Source organism: Polyodon spathula, chromosome 5 (assembly GCF_017654505.1).
Source record: "Polyodon spathula isolate WHYD16114869_AA chromosome 5, ASM1765450v1, whole genome shotgun sequence".
NCBI lineage: Eukaryota > Metazoa > Chordata > Actinopteri > Acipenseriformes > Polyodontidae > Polyodon > Polyodon spathula.
This window is the reverse complement of record NC_054538.1, coordinates 70,099,697-70,124,663: the sequence shown is the minus strand read 5'-3', so window position 1 is coordinate 70,124,663 and position 24,967 is coordinate 70,099,697. Positions and strand designations below refer to the sequence as shown.

Genomic DNA, 24,967 nt, shown 5'->3' with positions numbered 1-24,967 from the left:
AAATAGGAAAGCAGCAACCAATACAAAAAGGAGTTTGAAACAAGAAAGACTTCCACTTGTTTGTCATGTCAAGTTCAATCACGATAGCCCATGAGTGCAGATATCTCAAATGCTTCACCTCACTTAAGCACGGTCATTTATAGATGTGACATGGTCAATATGGTAGGGAAGAGTAAGACAAATATCAGGAAAAAAATCAGACATACCAGCTTTCTGTAAGACAACTGACTGCAGTGACTAAGGATGAGATAGGAACACATGTAGCAAAAGCTGGTAACTTGTTGTTTGCAATAACATTTACATCTTTGTTAAATGTGTTTACAGCAGGATTATAACAGCCTCACTGGAACCAGATTGGGCACATACAATTTTGTGACCGCAATGAGAATGAGGAATAATATTTTTTTCATAACAATAATATAACATTAATATTGTCCACACTGCAATTTCCTGGTTAACTGGCATAGTTACTGACACACATTCCTAACTTACAGCATTCAGGGTACGTATATAAATGCTGTGGAATGAAATCTGTTTTGTGAACCAAAGAATTAAAAAAAAAAAACAATACCCAATGAACTATTAGTCTAATTATACATTCATGACAAAATCCTAAATCATGTGCCAGGAAAGATAACATTCCTCCATACAAAACAATGGTGAATCTAAAAAGATTTGAAATGAGAATACACGCCAGTAGGTCTGAAAGGTCCAGGGAGTTGACCTTGGTACCAAGAGGGATTCTGGGGGAGAGATAAGCGAATCTCTGCATCGCTGCACTGCTGCATTGTCACCATCACTAAAAGACATGGCATTGTGTCCTGATCTGCAGACACCATTCTCAGCAAAGATATTCAGGAGGAATTCATCACCAGCTGATGCTAAAAAATACTGCAGTCTTCATATCCAATTACTTTGGAATTATGTATTTGAAAGTATTACCAATTTTTGTGTGCATTACAAAAGGGCCAAATTTGCTAAAGCTGCTCTTTTAAAAACAAACTTTGCCTGGGTGCTGACTGAGTTCACTAATAGAATGTGTCCACTGCATGTTTTGGGTACACTGTTGGAGTAAACCGCTCTGAGAATCTTGCTCAGTGTGTTGGTCTGTGAACCTGGTGCCTGAGGTTTGATCCTCTGTTGCAGCTTTTGTTATTAAGGATGATGTAATTAAGGATGGGCCAACCATGGAACATAACCTGAAGTCTAACTGTTCCCCCTTTCACTGATATGATCGATTTTAATAAGGGTACCAAACCTTGGTCACACTTTAGATTAAGGGTGTACTCTTAAAACATCTATAAACATGTTATAATTAGTTTTGCTTATCAAAGAATAATAAGCTGTTACAGTACAATGACACATTACAAGTGTACATCTTAATGCCAGCTGTACACTTGTAATGATCATAGAATTTGGTTGTAAGCATATGCATTAAATAAGATGAGAAAAGTGTAGCTGTGGTGTAGTAATACATGTGCCACATTTATGTAATCTGATTACATTTTCCAGTAACTTTTCACTTCCTTTTTCAGACAAGCAAGTCACCTTACATGTTATATGAACATGCGTTTGATATCATCTTGCTAGGTATCAGAGGAGGGAACCAGAGGGTTTGTAAAACTGGATCTTCAAAGAATATTTTGAACTGCAATCTGACTGGATTGAAAGTTCTGGAAAAATATCTGGAAATTGTAGACTGTGCCTGAAAAGTAACTATTTTTTTTTAACTGTGACTAGTTACAGTTTTGTTCACGTTCCTTGTAACTGTAATGGATTACTTAAAAAAAAAAAAAAAAAAAAAACTTTAACCTTTTCATTGTTTAGACAGAGAATGCTAATTTCCATTCACAAACATTTAAAAAAAAATCATTTTATAAACATGTAATTAAAAAAAAAATGTAATCTGTTCATTGTACACAAAATAATATGCTAGGCTGCTGTTTGCTGTTCTTTTTAGCACATCAGTATGTATTTGAAAAATGCTTTCTAATCAAGGGTAAAGATCAAGGTTGTGATATTCACTGGCCTTTTAATAATTCTGATATGCAACACAACTGATTTTATAAAACCAATTAAATTCCCTTCTGAAGTTCGAATGGAGGTCGTTACAAAAACAATGCAATAAGACAAGAGAATCATGAGTCTTTAAAGTAAGAATCCTTTTTGAAAGCAGAGGAGCCTCTTTTTTTTGGATTTGTGCTTTTTCATATCAGTTTTCTTTACAAGTGTATCGTGCTGTAATTTGTACAGGAGAATTAGAAGTGAGAAAGCTTGATAACTATGTAAATAGCTTTAAAAAAACTGAAACTTTCATGTCCTTCAAAGAGATGACGTTGTAAAGTGACTATTTTATGCCCTCATTTCTTCTTCACTTGGTCTGCAAAGGTACTATAACCAATGTACCACATCCGATGATGAAAAGTTTACAGGCACACTTAATTTAAAGTGTAAGTAGCGGAGTTCTGAAAAATATAGTGTCGCACGCCCCCCACGTGTTGCCACAACTGTTTAAATAATGTATCTGTTTTTTCTTTTCATTGTTAACATCTTGACAACTTTTTCACGTAACTTTAAAGTCTGTTTCAAAGCTGTTTTTAAAACAGCTGCTCTATTGCACTGATAGTGTAAGGATTACTGCCCACATTGTTAAACAGATAACACAGCAATAATGCTCCATGACGTGGCAAGGAACAGAAAAGCCAGAGCACTTGTTATGTTTTTTCTTTTTTTTAATCGCTCGTCCTGCAGTGATTTAGAGGACAGATCTCAAACCCCGGTAATTTGAAAAGAGCTTTGAAACAGACTTTAAAGTTATAACTGCAAAAAGTTGTCAGGATGTTAACAATGAAAAGAGAAATCAAAAGCACATTATTTATACAGTTGTAGCAACACGTGGGGACATATAACGATATATTTTTCGGAACCCTGCTATTTAGTCTAAGTTTGTGGAGTGTTTAGAACTGTTAATAACTAGTTAACTAACACGTTACATTTATATTGTAGCGTGCATGGGGGAAGGCAGCAGCAGGGCTGGGAGCTGGCTCCTTTGTACAGCGGTATCGGTGCTATGCTTTAGTGCGAGAGGTCCCGGGTTCACGCCCCCCCTCCACTTGGGTGTGGATTACCTTGTGCCTGCCTGCGGGAACCGAGATTGCTACAATATATAGAGCTATAACTTTAACCTATAAAACACTCCCGATACAAAAAAAATAAATCAATGTATAACCAATAAACACTGGAAAACAGTAGAAATGGTTAATCTATTGTTCCATGTTGACTTCACCCATTTCCCATTAAAAAAATTAATAAAACCTATCATAATAATAAATACATTTCCTTGTACTGCTGGGCAATGTCCCGCCTTCCTGACTTGTATCTATCATTGATTAGTGCTGAATACTTTAAACCCACCCCAACTACTGAGTGACAGCACAAACCTACATTTCTATTGGAGACTCCTCTTGTGAGATTTAAAACGAGATTACAATCAGGATGGAGATTTGTTAGCGGGATTTAAAACTGTATTACAGTTAATATACGGAGGATTTAAAACAGAATTGTGGAAAATTGCGAAAAATAAGCACCGAAAAATACATTTAATAAAACCTGAAAAAAAGAAGCCGTAGTTATATTGTATCCAATTTAGGAACTACGCAAAAGGTATTATCATGTAAAACCTGATATCATTTGCTTAGCGCCTTTAAACAGATCCTATTCCAATTTCATCTATATGATCATGGAACAGATGATCCTTAGGTTTGATTTACATTTTTAGCTGACTGATATTGGTTAACATTATTAACAAACCATTAACAAAAGTGACCTTAGTTCGCTTGTGACCAGTGCTGGTTTACTGCATATGTGACCTTTCAATGAATACCTGTGAGACTGTCTTGATAGACACATTGGTGAATGCAGCCATTGGTCAATGCCTCAGGCAGCTGCACAGGCACACTTGCACAAAGCTTATATAGGTTTAGTGGATCACATAACCTGACATGCAACGACATACGTTTGTATATATTAAACACTGGGGGATTTTTAAAATTTACATTCTGCCAGTAAGTGCAGTTGAGAGAAGGTCAGGTAAGTACGAGAAGCAAACTTAAAGTAAAGTTGTTCAAACTCATCAAAACTTTCAAATACTGCACAAAAAGTACTACTGTACAATGTTACTGATAATATGGAATGTGGCCCTGAGACACTTTGAGGTTTTTGTTATGCATAAAAGATTTAGTTTTTTGCATTGCCCATTCTATTTCTTACCTTGACCACAGAAGTGACTGCTGGAAAAGATGTCATTAGTCATCATCTAAGTACACCTAAGTTTCTAAATATGCAGATAAGCCTCATTATAATACAGTTTATAATTACTTCAGAATGCCAACTGCAACACTTTTGTAAGAAAGTCTGGCAATGGAAAAAGGTGCACTGTATATATCTGGTAATTGTTTTTAAATGTATGTATATAATTACATTGGCATCTTTCTGTGTTTATTTGCTTTCAAGCCAGGGAGTCAAACTCCTAGAAATCAAAAGTTGAAGGTAAGGGGGAAGTTAATGCAACATGGGTTATAAATCGTGGTTTAGCAACAGGCATGTAGCAATAGGTAGTGAGAGAGGAGGGTGAGGATGTTTAAAAGATGCTTATATTTCATTAGGGACTGATTTATTGTTACAATTACTATGCACACTATCTAGGCTATTCATTTTCATTGTAGGAGTGCACAGAATTATGTAGTAAATCACTCACCTTTTAGAATGGTATTTGTTTTGAGTTGACTGTTCCTTGAAATATTGTGAAACCTGTTAATTGACAGGCTTTGCCCTTAAATGTGATAACAGGCAGATGTATCCAAGTAAACAATAATGACGTTTTTGAGTTTGGAAGGAAAACATACCTATCAACTTTCAAATGTAACCCCTGTGTATTCTTTTAATGTAATTATTCGATTACATACCGGTATGTATCTTTTATGTAGAATCTAAAAAAGATTAATAACTTCTATATTACAGATACGGTACTGTTTTTTTTTTTTTCCTGTGTCCCCCCTTTTTGTGCAATTTTCCATTAAGGACCTATGAGGACTTCAGTGTCTTTCATTACAAGACAAAACACCCATCTTGTCTGTTTAACGCCTTTCATGTATCTGCGTCCTGCTACACTCAAGTCAAGCTTTGTCTCAGCTGGTCTGAAACAATAAATAAATTGAATATTATTGCATGAAGCAGCAAAGCTTCTGCTATTAGAGCCAAAGTGTTTCACAATTAACAGGCTTGAATGATGTTTCAATGAAGAACCCCAGTCAGCTAAAAATAAACACTCTAAAAGATGTATACCATTAGTCTATGCATTCCTCATTGTGTTTAAATGTGCTGGACGGAAAATAAAATACTGTGCCACCAACAATCCAGCCCCCATCCAACATGCTTGAGCCCATGAGCAAAAACTGACTGGTGATGCTGAAGAGAAAATGAGAGGTCATAGCAGGAGCACTTTAGACACATAAGGGCATGCAATAGCATGGTGATAATTGGGTAACTACCAATGGCAAAGTAAACAACAGTCCATTCCCAGTGCTGTATATGACATGGCTTGACTGTACTGATATCTACAAGAATTATTACAAGGCCCTACAGTACCTACTTTTGTCAAACTCTGGATAGTTGACAGTTAATATTGCTTGTTTTGGAAATAAATAAATAATAATAATAAAAAAACTTTTAAAAAAATCCTTTATTGAAGTTATAGAAGTTCAGCTCATATAATCAATCAGCATTATTAATGATGACTTTATAACGGCCTTTTAGAAATAGTTTTGTGTTTACTTCCACAGCTTTTTTGTCCCTGTGGAAGCCTAGCCGCGGAATGCTATCCAAACAGTTCAGAACATCTGCAGATTTTCCAAAAGTCAAAGCGGAGTAAATGAATTATTTACCAGGAGTTTTGACAGCAGCGAGAAGAGTGATGAGACAGTAACATACTTTTGGCAACATGTTATCAAATTGAAAGCAACAGTGCACTCCCTGCATGTGGTACAGTGGGTTGGAACTGACTCTGGCAGATGACACAAGCTCTTGACAGTGATGCCTGTACAAGCTGACAGCACCTTCTACAGTCAATCAAGACTACATGCTGCATTGGAGCTAAACCAACTGAGCTTTCAGGGCAAAGCTAATTTAGCTTCAATTGTTTGTACTTTGGTTGAATGAGATGGTTTGGTTAGCAAAACATTACGCACTCTCTGGTTCACCTTTGAACTTGAGAAGAATGTATAGATTTTGCACTTTGTTTCCCCATAAATGTACAAGGGCTTGTTTAGTTCACAAAAACTTAAAAAAAAAGTAAAACAATGGTTAAAAAAACAGGCTTTATAAAAAGTAGCACTTTTTCAGTTTATGAACTGTTAACTAGCTTCCTAATGCATTTACAAATGTTGTTCATTTTGTGTTAATAGTTAATTAATAACACATTTCTAAACTAATAACTCATACTTACATCTTTATAAGTGCCTTCAAACTATCTGACCCATTTTAATAATATGGTCGACTTGGAGTTGACAATCCTGAAGTAGGAATCTGATGTAACAGGTTGGAGGCTGGGAGGGAAACGGCCAGCATACACACCCCATGCGATCATCTTACCCACTGCTCAAAACCCACTGAGCTCATCTCACCAACAGGTCACTTTGCCGGTTACTCTGAACAGTCTTAGCTGAACCTGTTGTTTAGTTTATAAATGTGCTACTTATTATCTATTAACAAGCCATTAACAAAAAAATTAATGTATCAGTAAACTTGTCTGACCAAAATGTCATGCAAAAAATGTGCAATCATTTTTACATTTTGTAGACTATTTTACTTTCTGTGTTTTGCTGCATGTAAAATAGGACACAGTAGGACATTATGCAGTCTTTACCTGCTGCCAATTCTTTAATATGGTGACAGGATTAATGCACTTCAAAACTGAAAATAAAATGGAAACCTAAGCAGGAAAATGATTAAGACACTTGGAAGAGATATTAAAGCATAAGAGTAAATAGCTCCAAATGTAATATTTCTGTATTACTGTTTTACATTCCTCTCTTTACTAATTTGTGATGTTTGCAAGAGTTCTGGAGTTTGTTACTCCCGTATTGAGTTATTATCATTTATATATCTGGCTCTGAGCTTGTCTGGAGAATCCTGGATAATGTGGAAAATCTGGAAAATATACAACTTTAAAACAAGACAGTGTGTAACAAAAATGATACCTCAGGCAGACTGGTGTGTTCATAAGCCATACAGCTCCCCACAGCCTGCCCTACATACCTATAAACAATAATTATTTAAACCAGTAGAAAACAAAAAAATGTGAGTGATTAATATGCATACAAGTTGGAGAAGTCTCACACAGCTCACCCTACAAATTACTGAACATAAGTTTCTACAAACAGCGGTTTAAAAATGAATTCAAAAGTAAATGACTGCTGTGTAACCAGCTTACCTGAATTGGTTTGCAGCTTGTATTTGAAAATGTCTCCGGAAAACAAGAGAACAGACCCAGCATTCTCCATGTCTAACCTGACTACCGTTTCCATTTTTATAGAGCTTCTTAATTAGTGATTGCAAAAATGGAGCTACAACCTCCATTCCGCGTGGTCCTAGTGGCCCACAGCTACATTCCACCCCTGCTAAATAAATCAATGCTCCATCAATTACTCTTAGGTAGACTACTGCCAAGGACAAAAACAAGTATAAAGGACAGTACTACAATTGCTGGATAGATTCATAACCTGAAATTTCATCTCCACCCCTACCTGCTAGCCCAAGACATTGCAACTTGTGGAAGGCAATGTGGGTTGGGATGGTAGCCAGCTGTGGTCCTCTGAGTTTGTCTAGGGGCTAGTCTTTCAATGGGGTCATTTTCCATGGTTGGCTACTCTTCAGTGTCAGGGACTGGTATCATCCTCTCTGATGTCAGCTTGTGGGTCCTTTGTACCTCTAGAATATGGGAATCTTCATCAGAATCACAGTTCTCATTGCTAAAGCACTCAAATGAAAAACCTGGGTCTAGGACCTCGTTCTTATCTTGCCTAGGTAGCGAGTTGTCCTGGAATTTATTGCATCCTCTTTGTCGATGGTTTTTCTGGTAAACACGCTGCCCTTCCTGTAAGACACAGTCCCTCACCTTGCTGTTATGAATCCTCCCCCCTGCTCAGCTGCTGTTTCTATATGGCGTCTGACACTTTGATACAGTCTTTATGTTCTCCTGATGTTCTGCTATTGAGACAACTGTTGAATGCGTTCGCGCTCAAAACATCTGCCTTGGTCAGAGTAAGTACCAGGTGAGTGGTTAAATTGAACAGAGGTTGATTTGCAATTTGGTTGGTTTCCACACAGTGTTTTGCTGTTGTGTGATCCCACTGAAGTGCACTGGAACTGTTGTATTGCTTAAGTATTGTCTTTAGTGCAGTTTAGTATAATAGACAGCTAGCCTATTTGTGCCCCCGCACGAAGCAGCAGCCAACCGAACAGCTTCTCTACCAAAGAGCCAAGAGTCTAGCTGTGGGAGACCAGCGAGGAGAGGCTGTTGGAGAAAATTCAAACCTAGCAGAAAATCAGACTCTTCCTCACCAACTACTCCACGCAACTGCTTGTCCAGACCCTGGTACTCTCCCACCTAGACTACTGCAAATCCCTCCTGGCCAGCCTCCCTATAATAATAATAATAATAATAATAATAATAATAATAATAATAATAACTTTTCCCCCTACTAGCCTATGGTCACCCCTTCCCAGCAAGAAGCCCACAGGTAACTGAGGCTTTCTGCTGAACATTAAAACATAAGGAGACTGGCCAATAGACTGATGCTGTGAGGTATTATATGGACAAAAGTACCCGAGGTAAACACTCTGACCTTTACCTTGAGGCTTATATGGAGTTGTCCTAGTCTTTTTAATGCTGTAAAGTTGACATAGCTGTTGTATGAGTTCTCCCTCAAAACATCTGCCTTGGTGTAGCAGGGCAGTAGAAAATGCCTGCAAATATGAAATGGGGCCTGGCAAAGCCATGCTGTTTAAATGTATTGTGTTTATTATTTAAAATAAATGTATTGTTTATGTTTTTTTTAGAATGGGGTACCACTCCACCCCTTGTGTATCATTTTGTATTATTTATTTTGTGATGGCACAGCCGTGTGTTTTGTTTTGAATGTGCTCTGGCAGAGGCGGGTTTGGCAGCTCGTCCTCTGCCAGTTTGCAATTAGAAAACCTGTGCACAATGTGACCGAGGGATAATCAGATAATGGAAAGCTGGTTAATCCCTTGGTCACTAATATAAAAAGCTTGCAGCTCTCCTTGTTCCGGGTGGGTGTTCAGAAGAGGAACAAGTGCGAGCAAGAGAGAGGTCAGACTGAAAGTAAAATATTTTTGGAATAGTGAAGGCGATTGCCCAGTCTGTAGGTTTGTGTTCGTGACTTGTTTTTGTTTAAACTTTTATTTTCTTTCTGTGGGCAGTGCTTTTGTGTTTAAATATTTATTTTATTTTTGTTTTGAAAATACAATTTACATTGCAGTACGTTTCCACCCAAATACCTGCCTGCCTGAGTGCGTATCCTTCTTCTGGCCTGACGTCACCAACCCAGCCATCCCTGTAACACTTGGTCAGAATGAATCTGTTGTACGACCCCAAAACGATAGAACCACTCATTAACAAACACTTTAGCAACAGTACCAGCTCACCGATCCAATTGCATTTTTAGCTCAGCTCACCTCTACCACCCCTGCACTGACTTGGGAGTGGTGATGACGAACACACACTGTCCTCCAAAACGTATGTCGTCAGCCGACCGCTTCTTTTCACTCTGCAGGCCCGCCATGCAGCCAACCCAGAGCTATGGCTTGGGAGGACAACACAGCTCTAGGCAGCTTACAGGAAAGCCCGCAAGTGCCCAGTCTACATGGGTCGCTGGTGTGTGGTGAGCCGAGGACACCCTGGCTGACCTAAGCCTAAAGGGCTAGCGGCAGATGTGTGCAGTCGACTGCTCCCAATACGTTGAGGAAACCAGAAACGCCATAGAAATTTGTTTTCAAGGCTTGTAAGTACACCCTGCTTTTAGGAAAAAAAATAGGTATTTGGGTGCAAAAATGCATTGAACACAACTGGCAAGGCACGAGCAAAAGCATACTTGGAAATGGCAGCAACAATTGTGACTGTTTAAAACATGCTTTCAAAAGCTCTTAACAAATTGATGCAATTGTAAGTGTCACAATTGTCGGCAGCTTTAGTACATCTCATTATAATATTTGAGAACCCTAATTTGCACTATTGCCACCCCCTTTCCCCAAATTTATACAGGAGCGCTTACAGTTACATATTTGTCTATGGTTGAGCCACAAAGAAAAACTTCTGCCGCAAAGCATTCCCTAAGAAGTTGTTAAACAGCACTGTGCATGTTTAGTACATTTCACCCGACTTGTTTGCAACTGGTTTGTGACTATTGCTACAGGTGCAACACTTTAGTACATCTACCCCTGAGTGTTTTCAATGATTTTTTATCCAAACCATCTTAATGTGAGTAGTGTTTTCCAACAGCTGTTATCTGAATAACTGTTTATATTAACTTTTTCCATGTGGAGCAATTATATTGGGAATAATTCCACATCTCATCTGCACTAACAATAAAACTCAATCTGATCTTGCTCCAGGATCACATGTCTTATGCTACTGGTTACATCTGCTGTCTACAATCCAATCTGCAACCAAATGTTACACAAAGGTCAAAGACCACCTATGTATACAGTAGATCATGTTTTTGTACAAGTGTAATTTAGAAATGAATTCTTCTATTTCCCTGATAGTGTAATGTATTCAGAGCCATCCATTCTGCAAACTTCCTTTTCTTCCTTGCAGTTCAGGGTTTGATACCCGCCTTTCACAACCTTTGCATTGGATGCTCATTAGGATACCATAAGTGTGTTGGAGATTGAGTTCTGCCAAACTACAATCCTATCTGGGGGTTCACAGAGCCCCAGTTGTTTTGATCTGGATCCGCTACTGATGAAAAAGAATAGGGATGATATCAAATCGCTTTTAAGTCAGTTTCAGTGGCAGACTGAATCGTGGCAAATGTAATTATTTAATTGGCATATATTAAAAGCCCTTTAGAAGAGTATGTCTCCAGGAGGTAAAGACATATTTTCAGTGCTGAACAAATCAATCTGGAATTCTCTTAGAGCAGGAAAATATGCCTCATGTTCTCTTTAATAAAATACTGAATGATTTATATTAATAAGTAGTCCTGGCAGCAGCAGTTCATGCTGGCGTGATGTATGAGTGTTGCCTCCCAATAGGATTAGTGACAGAATTACTCACAGGACAGCTGTCAGTTGTACTAATTTACAAAAGTTTTATACCAAGAATGAGTTTTCAAAAATGGTAATAATTAAATGAGGCTCTTTTTATTATCATATGATAATAAGTTGTATTTATTTATTTAAATTTTTTTGAACAGCTGCTACCAACATGGATTTCATGATAGGTCAATTTAGATTATGGGGGTTTAGATTAGCATGAACTTACTGTATTGTTCAAAGTTAATTCCAAATGACAAATTATGTACATTTCTTTCTAAATGGCAGCCTTGAAATATGATATACAAAAATGAACTGGAGTTGAGGCTTGCAGTGGAAAACTGTTGCCCCAAGTATTGAAATAATGACAGACAGTGGGCAATAATTCCTGAACGGACAGGAACTGTGTTTGTATGTGTGTGTGTGTGTGTGTGTGTGTGTGTATATATATATATATATATATATATATATATATATATATATATATATATATATATATATATATATATATATATTGGCAGAGCTAGCGTTTAAACCCCTTGCTTTCAATTTTTTTTTCACTCCTCTTTTGCAGGGCAAATCAGATAAAATGGAAGGATTGTACAAATAACAACTAATAATACCACTCCCTATCCTGTCACAAAAAAGGTATACACTGAAAAAGAATACAGTGTATTACCCATAAACAGTAAAGTAGCATCCGGTATAGAACTAAAGCCTGGACTTTAATACAGCTAAGCTTGCAAATACGCACAGTTGGTTTTATTTAAACCTTCTCAATGTCAGTTGGTATTTGCTCTTCCATTGGGTATTGGGCAGCACTGGTTGGAGTTAAAAGGTCAATCTGGGGATAAAATAATCAAATTTGTTACAGAGAGCCTTTTTGTTCTTTTTTAAATTACTTTTTTTAAGAAAATGCTCTTTGAATTTGTCAGCAATTAAAAAAAAAAAAAGTATGTTTGGTGCTGTCAAATAAAATGTTTTTTTGAAATAATTTAGTTATTCAGCGATAATTATCTGGATCATTCTTGGATGTTTGCTAATGAGAGATCGGCTGTAACGGATTCCAGGGAGACTGAATGCTCTTTGTACTGACAATAGGGGTTAAAATCACTGGAGAGCAAATGGCTGGACAAATCATTCATCTATGCAAATGCCAGCCAAGAACGGTCACTTGCATTTATTACCCTCCTTTTTATAGTAAACAAGGCAGGAATCGTGACTGGCAATCATCAACATGCCCCAAAGTATGGTTTGTGCCCTTAGCTGTGTTTCAGAATAGAGGGAAAAGGCAAGCCACAGGAGAATATGCTGATTTATGAAAGAATAAATGTCACATCAGCACATTCTTTGAGATTTCTTTGAGATTTCTGACTGACAAATGTTTTATTCAGCATATTAAACAATGATATTTTTTAATGTAAAAGTCTTTATGTTTGATAATATAATCTTTCGGTATTAAAAAGGCATTGAGCTACTTTGTATGATACCTACGTGAGTCAGGGATAGGGCACAACTCAGTTTTAAAGAGACCATTACCCACTGTCCAACTCTGCTTAGTGAAGCGAATTGGCTACAACATACTGTTATTATTCTTAACTCATGAATTACATTGGAGTAATAAGTCCTGTTGATGTTTCAAGATATTTTCTTCTCACTTTTAAAGATGTACATACCCTGGCAACTGCATACACTCTCTGTCACTTTGCTCCTCTGACCACTGTTTCCAGAGGAGCAAAGTGAAAATTTAGACAAGGATATATTATCAAATCCAACAGGTGTGAAATCTCAAGTGACTTGCTTTGTGTATTTCAAAGCACCTATATACCCAATTAGACTATGTATCCAGTTTCTGTTGTTTATAGTGGTGTAAGCACTAATATGATGGCTATGCTAGATCCAGATTTTTTGTACCAACCATATTTTCTACGTTTTTACCCAGCAAACCAAACAGTGGTGAAAGAGAATCTATGACACCCCAAGGCAGCAAGGAAGACCAACCAACACACAATTATGAAAATGGCACCATTCTAGTTTTATCCCCAATGTTTTCTTCTCCTGCTTTTCATCTGTCAACCTGTCTTTATGCTTTTTATGCCCTGCTCCACTGGAGCAACTAAGAGCTCTCCTCTCCCAGTCTCTGTCTGTTACCCTCTTGACAGCGTTGCCTTCACTCACGGACACTTTAACAACCAAACGGATAGTGGAATCTCCCAACAGCCCAGCCTTTAGTTAGGTTAGTAAAGGACACATCTACAAAAGGCAGTACAATTCTAGTATTACTGCTGTATGCGAATATTAAGATGCTAAGCACTTTGTTTGTGTTAGGTTACGAGATATTAAAAGCATGTTTATATGCATGCATCTAAGCCTCTTGAAAGATGTAGATGTGGTAAATACCATATTATTTGTTAAACAAGGATGCGTGTGACTAGTCTTAATCTTCAGCTCATTCAGTTTACAAAATATATTTTCAATGGCAAAGGAAGTTTGGCAAAGATGAAATCTTGTTTTTCTACAGCCAAACTTCCTTTCAAGAATACACACATGAAGCTAAATAACTAGAGAATGTTATGAACAGACACCGATGATGCATGAATAATACCAAAGTGCTGTTGTGAGGTATTGCAGCTATGTTAACAAGTCTTGTTTCACAAGTTAATCCTTTTCAAGATGCAGTATGGTTCTGAGGGATGATGGGAGCTCTTTTAGGGTAACTTCAAGAGGAACTTTTACAATATGATCTCCATGGCAACCTCTCCCTCTCCTTCATGCCAATCCTGTCAGCTACAATCACTTCAATGTCTGCGTTATATTGCCTTACTTTGAACAGTTCCATATTTTCCACTGTTTCAACTTCTGCCCTTCTGTTATTTCAAAGAAAAACGCAGCTGTTGCATTTTTCATTCCTTTCATAATCATCAAGTCCTTTTAGTTTGATGTATGCCTTCCAAAACAACAACAAAAAAAGACATTCCTGGTGTGCTTTCAAAGGTATGCCCTTGCAGACTGTGGTGTGTTTGTTTAATGAAAATGCAATTATATTATAACCAAAAACCTCTGTATCTCCTGGTTATTTACATTTTCTTTGAATGCACTGAAAGGAAAGTAGTTTAAGCCAGCATATTGTAATACACTTGGCTAATGTGAATGGGGAATGATCTTCTATAAAGGATATTTTTTCTAGTAATCAAAAGTTGTACCACTTACAACATTGTTTTGTATACTGCCCACCAAACATTTATGAATTGCTATCTACACAACACTACCCTCGTGTTTAGTAAGGTAAACTCATAAAAATATTCAGCTTTATTCATCAAAGAATGAGTCTGATGTGTTACGCTGTAATATAAGCACCAAATCTGGTGATGAAAATGTATGATCATTTTCAGTGTTTTAGGGACAGATTACTAGGTCCTAATGCATCCCTCTAGGGTATGCATGTCACTGCCAATGTGATAATACAAATACAGGGAAAAGGCTAATGCAGGCAGTTTTTACCTGCAATTAATATCAGACAAAGTTAGGGGTGGTGGTAAAACAAATGCCAATACCCAGTTTTACACAATGGCATTAACACACAAGTGCTATCAGTGCATTTGAACAAGGTCAGTGATTTTATTTAATATGTCAGTGTAGGGTACAATCATATGACATTATCAGAGGTCAAATGTCATATAGTTCTGTTTTGAGCTGTTTTTGGACCTGTTGAGTTAAATGGCTCACAACTGAATATCCCCCTTCCTCGAGATGATTACTATGACCTAAATTCAGTGCTCAAATTATGTGGGGGCCAGACACCCTTAATTATTTTAATGGCCCCCTCACTTTTGTATATAGTTGAGTTCATGAGTTGTGATATATATGTTCAAAGTAAACGGTAATTAGTAATATAGTATTTAATGTAAGAATATAACAGTCTATCAATCTTAATTTATTATGAAAGGTAAGCTTAAAGTACACACAATGCATCCAAAATACAGGAATTACAATACTTTAAACCACCTTTCTGAGCAATGTTATTATACTTTCAATCTTCAGTTGCAATTGTTTCTCTTTTTGTCACTTGAGCGTCATTGATTATCAGTTTGCTGCAACATTGCCAACCATAAGACCTTTATTTTTTACATGATGTTTAAAGTATACTATCTGTTATCTACAGGTATGTGTTGGCGCTTTTTATTTCATTGAAGATGTAAATAAATCAAACAAACAAACATGACAAATATGTAGATTTTCTATGACTAGTCTTCTTGTGTGTCCTGGAATACTGCGATTTACATTGTGAAGTCTGAGAAAAAACACTGATAGGCTGTGCAGACAGCCACTTTGGGCTCACATTTTAGGGCCCTCCTACTTTTTGTCCCACAATTTGAGCACTGCCTAAATTATTAAAATTACATTTCGAATCAATAAAAGAAAAAGAAAACAACATGGGTTCATTTAAACGATGTCATATTCACAACTTGAATTAAGAACCCATCAATGAACGGTGTCTACTTACAATCTCAACTCTACAAACACAGCGTCTTTGTGGCTGATATTAACTGTGCAGACGCAGAGGACTCTAGTCTTGGTCTGTCCCAAAAACATTGTAAAGACCCTTTCACACTGGCACTCCTACCCGGGTCCCGACTCGGGTTCTGGCTACCTGGGTCACAATCCCACGTAGTGTGAAACCACGTACCTGGGTCCCAGCGGCACACCTCAAGGATGCTGGTCGACGCGCTTTGACCCGGTTTGAGTGAGACAAAATTCACGACGGCCGTTCAGAACCGGCAACATAACAAACAGCCACTCCTGCATGAAGGTTTCACTTCCGCAAGGAACAAATGATCTCTACTGGGGTTCAGCTTTTTTTTTAAAAAGTCAAGCATAGATATAGAAGGACACGCCCATGGAAACTCTCCTAGCAGCAGTATGCAAACCAGGTGGCCATATTGCCTGGGTAAGGAACTCCATTCCCTATATAAGGCAACAGATAGGAGCAGAGATAGAGAAGAGGGGTTTAGTTATTTAAACTTTGACTTGTTCCAGTAATACATTAAAATCACAAATATTACATGAAAATATTGATGTACAAAATGGGTGTGTTTTTTGTTCGTTAAATAAAACCCCAGAATGAAGGGTGGTAATAAATGGTCAGACAGCTATTGAACAGCTTAGGAGACTGAGGTTTTGATTGTCATATTAACAAATAAAATACCTACTGTACATCCACACATGCATAAATACACCCCATTATTTCAACGCTACCCTGATGATTGACATTTAGTTTGGTAAAATATGTGTGCTTTTTTTTACACTTGGCATCTCATAGTCACCTACTATAAATTATTAACATAACTCTTAATAGGACACAGAATTGTACATGTTTTAATTGTCTATATTCTATGCAAAAAAAAAAAAAAAAAAAAAAAACATTTGTGTACTAATTATATAGGCCTACATACTGAATTACTGCTTCAGCTGATCTCCATTCCCTAAATCATTGATAAACACACCAGTAAGCAAGCACTATTATAAATAACTCAAGAAAGTAAATACATCTATTTAATACACCTCGTCTCACGTTTGAGTCGTGAGACACAGGCATTTAGACCTTGTGTCACTCGCACACACTCACAAATACTCACGCACAGTCTCCACCCCGCCCCCCACCTTCTGTAATACTGATGTAAAGTTTTTTTCTTTTTTTTAATACAGATGATAGACAACGTCCTCAGATCCATGAGGCACGTGTAATGCCAACAAACCACCAACCCCTCCTCTCACACTACAGGACTTTTGAGTGTAGTTTTTATTTATTTATTTATTTATTTTTTAATAAGGTTATACAGTTAAAGACTACAGTTCCCAGCGATCCTCTGTCACCCACGCATCCAGATATAGATGGATGTTGTTGACGTTCGAGGTAAACATAGAAAGTGCTTTAAGTTTAATGACAGCATCGACAGCGCTAGAACAGTGGATTAAGTTATTGAAGAAATGGTAAATTGTTTTTCACAAGGAACATTTAGAGATACGGTGAGTATTATGTTCTTTGTAGTTCAACAGTAACACGAATGAGTTACATTCAGAATCCTCAGCTTATTAAAGGAGAAATAGACATCTGTGTTAAAGACAAGGAATGCTACTGAGGTAACGACTAGTATTTTCTTATTTACACTGCAGTAAGTGTTCTACCTGTATAAAGCTGCGTTACACACGGATGCTTGGCGTTTTTGGATTTTATCCACGCGTGAGTGAGTGTCCTCATGGCTGTGGAGTTTAAGAGTACAGGCTAACACTATTTTTAGCTTGCTGTATCATTTACAGTGATTTGCAAAGTTATGGTTTGAGAAAATACATCCGATTACACAGTTGTGTGTGTGTGTGTGTGTGTGTTTTTTTCGTTGTTTTCTAGAGGCGAACGATTCCTTTTAATAGCCAAAAAAATAGGGAGACAGAAAAAAAAGGTACATGACTTAAGGTCCCCTTATGACCCCAGCGGCAGTAGAGTATTATTAGTGTTTTCTGACTGACAACACTTTTCATGTTGTTGTTGTTTATTTATTTATTTATTTGGCAGGTGCCTTCATGGAAGTTGACTTACATGACATTACTGTACAGGGTTACAATACAAGATTAATATTTAAATACAGTATAGTTTAGAGTAAGTGCAAGTAATACTATTAAAATACAATATGAGCTAGAATGCAACAAATTAGGATTAAAACAAGTTATATCTACAATGATAAATGAGTAGTGATTCAGCTGAATATCAAGTAATGTGGTTCTGAGGTCAGGCAAGTCCAGTGCATCAGGGTAGATCAAGAGATCTACAAGTGCAGTATGAAATGTTTTACCCCAGTTCATCTGTTAAATGCATTTTCCTTACTAGCCAACAGAGAAAAGAAAGCAGTAGCCCATCATAGTTTATTCTAATATATTAACTGTTACACACTGCCAGCGTATGTTTAAAAAGGTACTGTATACAACATGAATGTATAGCATTTAGATTTCAAGACCATGTCACAAACATACTTTGCATACAATATTTTCTAAGCAAAGATGTTAACACAGGAGGAAGGCAGCAACAAAATCACGCACATCGTATCGACCTAATTTGCTAAATTTGAATATGCCCAACAAAATCATTATATACCATACAGGCGAAACGAGAGTGAATAAGTACTGCAGGGGAAAGGCTAAAATAATATAAATAAGACTTCCAACAAATACTAACAGAACACAAAACAAAACCAATAACTAGATTTGTTACCAGAGAAAGGAAGTGGTATCATATTATGAAACTCTGAACATATATATCACTTTATTGATGCTAGCATTGTCATAATGCAATGAGCATATGGGCACACAGTGTCTTCTGGGAATAGTAGTTTATCTGGTGCTTGCTGAATGGTGTGGACACAGCACAAGTCAGTATGGGTGGGAGTTTCACAGTGACACAGCAGGAATTTGCTCTCCTGCTTTGCAAAGGGGTCGATTTTATCATCCTGTACACTGCCACCAGGATAAGCCACAGCTGGATTTTATTGCTGCATTTAACTAAGGAATAACCCAGGATTGCATTGGCCATCTATCTTTGGTTATACCGGAATAACCCATGCAAATAGGTGGTTAATGCAATCTTGGGTGGAGTAAATGATCAAATCGACACCTAAATCTCAGAGCCTCTGCGAGTAGACCAGTAGGCTTTTTAGCCCACCAGCGCTTTCAATTTTTTTTTAGAGCAGGTCAGCTGATTGCAGAGTGATTTCCATTGCCACTGCTGCCATCATCTCCATCTGCTTGTGTGGTTTACAGTGACTTAAACACTGATATAATCAGGCACTCATGACAGATTCTGACAGAAGTATAATAGAAGTTGTGTTGTGGTTGGATGCTCTCACACGTCTTAAAGGGGCTGAACAGTACGTTCTAATTCCAGTGCTCAGTGTGTCGATAGGTGTTCCTGCTGAAGCTCTGATACGTATGTAGTGTGCCCTCATTGTCTTGCCCTTTTAAGAAAGAGAATACTGATTAAAGGGCATGGTATTTGAAATCTTCAACCACCAAGTTATGCAAGATAAAAAATGGTTTTATTGCAATTTAGAAACTAGAAAACAGTACCTTTATTTTTATGTTAAAACGTTTTAAATCTCTAATTACTATTTTATTCAATTTTTCACTGTCTTGCTTTCCTTCCTTGTCACTTTTTAATAGCTCATTCTATCTGAATGATCCTCAGTCAACTAGCTTGTGATAGTGGTCAACAAAGGAGCTTCCTGATTGGTGGATGAATGTTCTGAGGTTTGTAATATATGCTAAATTTTAGCTCATGGGCTGATTTGTGTGTTAACCCTGCTTTGCATGCAACCTAGCTGCAGTATTTATTACCACACCTCAGAAGGTGATACCAGTGTTCTTCTCAGGGCACTTTGTTGAATGACCTTGTTCATGAGGTGCTGTGCTCAGCTGTTCCAGTTGATATTTTAGAACTTTGGTTTGTGGCACCTCTATTGACAAGACTATTGTGAAAAAAAAAAAAAAATTTACAACCCCCCCCCCCCCCCCCCCCCCCCCAAGAACTCTGCCTTTGTGATGTGTTGCTATTAACATAGTGTAATTTAAGTTTTGTTTTGTATTTTGAACGACAATCCATATACTCAATAGAATGAGGAAACAACCCTATATTTCTTTAGGTTCAGTCATGTAGGCTATATCATGCATTTTGTGCTAAGCAGTAGTTTATATTACGTTGACATTGTAAACAAAGTTTGTCTGCATTATATAGTTTAGTATTTCAACTATATTACAATTGCATGACATTTGTTATCAGTTTTAATAGAATCTACACAGAATTCAGAATTGTTCTAAATACATAGCTCCTAAAGTATTGTAAAAGTTTCTTGGACTCAAAATGCCGATATGTGGTTTTGGACGGTATTTGAAAAGCTTTCTTGATCGGATATTTAAAGGAGATATATATATATATATTAGGGTTGTCAACGCAGTTAATTTCTGCGATTAACGCATACATTTTTTTGCCGATTAATATTTTAGTGTGCGTTAATTGTATTGCTTTGTCTGAGCCTTTCGGCACACCGTACTGTGCAATTATTGTTTATATAGAAAGTTAGTCACTGAACCACGTAATGGAGCAAAGCACAAAAAAATGAATTGGAGGTTTATTTATTTATTTATTTATTTATGGTAAAAATGTTCTGACAGCTCACTGGACAGAAAGATGCTTACTTGTGTACTGTCAAAGTAAGTTCCTGTATCACACACAGTATCACACATGAGAACATCTAGTGTGCTGCGTGCTGAACACACTTTCACTTCTCAAAATAAACTAGCAACTCCTCTGCTACAGACAACAACAATATAAGAACAAATTAAACCCACCAGTTTCAACAGAAATTCAGGATCGTTGCAAGCCCATGAATCAAGTTAAGTATGATAGTTGTTTTGTATTTTGTTTTTTTAAAGAGTAGGCCATGGGCATACGCAGTTAGCACACAGTCCCTCCCAAATCTGTGCCTATGTGAATGCCAAGTTGAAGCAAATTTATATATTTGTTATTTTTATTTAATTTTTTTTAACTGTGCACCCTGAAGTTGGCAGCTCAAGTTTAGTACACAAATGCTATTTTTTTAAATTTTGCTGGCTTTAGCCAATCAAAGCAAAGTAGTTATTATGATGATATGTTTGGGTAGGATCTTCCTCTCACACAACGAATCATGTGCAAGCCATGTTTGATTGACAGCCTGTGAGGTAGCTGTTGTGGATCATTTGAAAGTCCCAGACGTTTCAATACTGGTATTCCAACTTTATTTTAAATGTGAAGTTTTTTAAGCAAACTTGCAGACTAATTAGTAGTAGTGCAGCGGTCAATATAGCAAAACAAATTAGTTTATTTAATTTTGTTTTTAAAGACAATGGACAGATATCTTCAAGTTATTAATTTACATCTGCTTCAGCAATGGGAATGGTATCATGTGAAAATAAATGTCGGAAGAGACAATTACTACATCGACTGGATGATTTGATTGTTACTTCACCTTTGGGAACGTGAACCAGGGAGCACACTAATGAAGATTTGAGAGCAATGTGGAATCATATTTTAGACTGTCAACTTAGCGAATTGAACAGGTGCTTTCAAAATGACACACATGACCTCATGAAAGCCGTGTCTGCATGCTTGCCACAATCGGACACATTCGGCAATAGAGGAAGTCTACAGAACTGGCATGCACTTTGTACAACGTTAATATGAATGAAGCTGAAGTTTCAGTCATCATTCAAGAAATAAAGTGCAAATCGACTGTGGGGGAAAAATATCCAACACTAATTTATGTTTTAGATTATTGCCACTTGTATATCTTTCCAAATATGGATGCACTTTTAAGAGTTCTGATCCCAATAACCACCTGTACACCGTGAACAGGATTATATCTGTTACAAGCCTCAATACTGACAAGTCGCTGAAGAAAATTCTGTCTCTCCTATGGTTTGAAAGAGACCTGTGCAATTCTCTAGAGTATGACTATATATAATTGTAATATTCAGCAGCAAGCCTGACACCTTATCCTGTAAGGTGGAGCGGAGACGAGAGGATACTACAATGGTAAGTTATTTACTAACTTTCATTTTATTTAATAATTGCTTAAAATGTAATATTACTGTGTTCTCTCTGGTTTGGCTTTTAGAAGTGCATTAACTGCCGATATATGTACATTTCTTTTTTGTTTACATCAAACATTTTAAATGGATTTACTGGGAAAATGTTTGCTGTATTCAGGGTTTTAATTGATTTAAATAAATTTTTGAAATGTAAACTATTTCCTGTGATGTCAGATCTTTGGTCATTGCCCCTCTAACCTAAATTGGGGCACACCCACATTTCTATTTTATTTTTATGCGTAGTATGCAAAGCATACCATAATGTTCTTGTTAGTTTGCAGTTTTTGGATATGATGACAACTTTTTTTTTGAGTTATCTTCACAATTAACAGTTCATTTCCTGGAAGTGCTTACTGTAGCTACATATTTATAATTTTATTTTAAAAATAGTAATTTATTTCAGTCCACAATCACATTTAAAAATAGATATGCTATTTACTCTGTTTTCTGATCTCCATGCTGCTGATCAAGCTTGAACCACATGTTTTATTGTGTTGGTTCTATTTGTAATTTCTAAATTATTGCCCCTAGTAAATTTTGGTCACAGTCTGAATAGGTACATTTCCTGATTTTAAATAAATACATAAATACATTTGAAATGAGTTTATTTACGGTTAAAAATAATAGCATCAGTAATAAAATAAATAAAAATTGCATGGATGTAGTAATTATATCAATTTACTATGCGATTAAAACCGATATTAACTTCGATTAATTGTTTTAATTGCGAGATTAATTAGGAATATTTTTTTTATTGCTTTTTTTAATGTGTGTGTGTGTGTGTATATAAAATTAGGGCTGTCAATCGCAGTTATCTTCTGCGATTAACGTGTTATATATTTATTTATTTATTTATTAATTTAAAGCGTTAATCACACATTTGTCTTTATTATTGCTTGACTTTGCTTTTTTTAAACTTAGTTTTGTATTAATACACCAGGCTTTTATCAGCCTTTATTTTGTTTGTGTGCTATGTCCATTGCTTCTTGCCTTCCCCTGGTAGCAGAGGGGCGGGAAAGGGTGTGCAGAAAGAAAAGGCGCCCGCTTTGTGATAAGTGACTCCCTTTCTGTCACAGCTGATGCGGCGGTGAAATGCGATGTAACAAAAGAATCATACCAAACGTAGCATTGCCTGTTTTATACAGAATAGCCTTCTCACTGGTGAAATTCTTATTGAAGGTACTTTTTATTAAATACATGCTTATACTTTTACATCTAAGTGAATAAAAACGTTTTTGGTATGTGCTGACAGTCTTTACAGGTGTAATACGCTCAAAAAAAAAACAAAAAAACAAAACACAGTGGGTGATTTCAACGTACTCTGCTTCTACATTGAATACAACAGGTACTTTCAAAACACTCTACAGTACAGTAAGTTCAAAGCATGTGCGCTGCTGTTTGCAGTTATGGTATTACATTTGTATTTTTACCAAATGTTTTTCAGATAAAATTAACTGAATTAACCAACATAACAATTTACTAATAGGAACTGCAACTGCACAAACGTACTATATATAAAAATATGGAGAGTTGAAATACAAAGCAAACAAAAATTAACAAAATGAACAATATGCACATTAATGAAAAGAAAAAAAAAAAGAGTACTAGATCCAGACGCACACTCGCACACACACACACAAACACAAATACATACACATGAATACAGTAAATTGGAATCTATGGCTGACAGTCTTTCAAGCAGACTGGTTTAAGTTATTTTGCTCCAAAAACAACAATCATTCTCCATGGATTACATATGTTTTCGTGTCTATTTTGCTGCTCACCTTTGTCGTTTTTTCTGTGTACTTTGTGTTTGTACATAAGTTGGCCAACTGTAATGAAAAACGCTGGCATTGTCTCTGAATATTACCCATTCCTCCTCCACTGTTCTCTTCACATTGACGAAATAAAACTAATAGGCTACATGTATTAAATATAGCTGTTTTTATTTGTTTGAGCAGTTATTAGAAAATATGGTATATGTATGTACTAGTGTTAAACTGTTGATATGATTGTGGTCGAGGGGAGTGTTTTTGGCGTACCTAGCTATTGTTTGGTCTTGAAGTGTTTTGAACGCGAATTCAAAGCGCATTAGTGTTTTGAACTTACACTCCTTACATTATTTATCAGCTTACATTCAAAACACTAGTGTTTTATAGAGTGATGGAGTGATTTTGGCGTACTGCACCGGGACGTGAAAACTTAATCATTTCATCTCTACCTGACAAATACCGTGTTGCCAAAATAAATAATATATTCATGTATAATAATGTACTGTGTTTATATATAGTTTCTAACATGGTTTAAATTACATTAAAACACTGAATGCTCATACTTACAGATTGATTACGGATCGATATAAAACATTTATGGATTTGTCAGAGAAAGTGTTCTATAATATGCCAGCAAGCCAGCACAAAAAAATGAAACGGAGCAATTCTTACGATCTGTCTAATGACTACTATATATTTTATATATAAGGAAACTGATGAGAAAATATACAGTGTAATTTGAAATGCGTTAAGATGAGTAATAAACTGACATATGGGGTCAGCAGATCTTGAAGAAGGTCCAAGACAGTGTAAGACCGTATAGGTAATAAGAACTTTAAAATAATACAAATAATAATAATAATAGCATCGGTAATAAAACAGAGGAATGAGATGGATGCAGTAACTTTATCAATTAAATATGTGATTAAAACTAAGATTAACTAAGATCATTTTTTTATTCACAATTAATTTTTTAATCACTTGACATCACTTGACAGCCTATATATATATATATATATATATATATATATATATATATATATATATATATATATATATACACACATACACATAGTAATAGCATTTAATACACATTAAACTGAATAGTGTTATTAATATTAAAACTTAATTTAGTCCTAAAAATGAAAATTATTAATATTGGTTTTTAACAACTCACACGTTTCTCC

The 24,967-nt window shown here is 36.3% G+C and overlaps 1 protein-coding gene across 1 annotated transcript in view; it reads left to right on the top strand.

Annotated features, from left to right (window-relative positions):
- The window catches only part of LOC121316244 (failed axon connections homolog), a 47,092-nt gene extending 33,512 nt beyond the window's left edge, over positions 1–13,580 (top strand). The window contains exon 7 of the mRNA XM_041251184.1: positions 13,280–13,580. The gene's annotated coding sequence lies outside the window, so the exon portion shown is untranslated. The remainder of the gene's footprint in view (positions 1–13,279) is intronic.
- Positions 13,581–24,967: the final 11,387 nt, after the last annotated feature.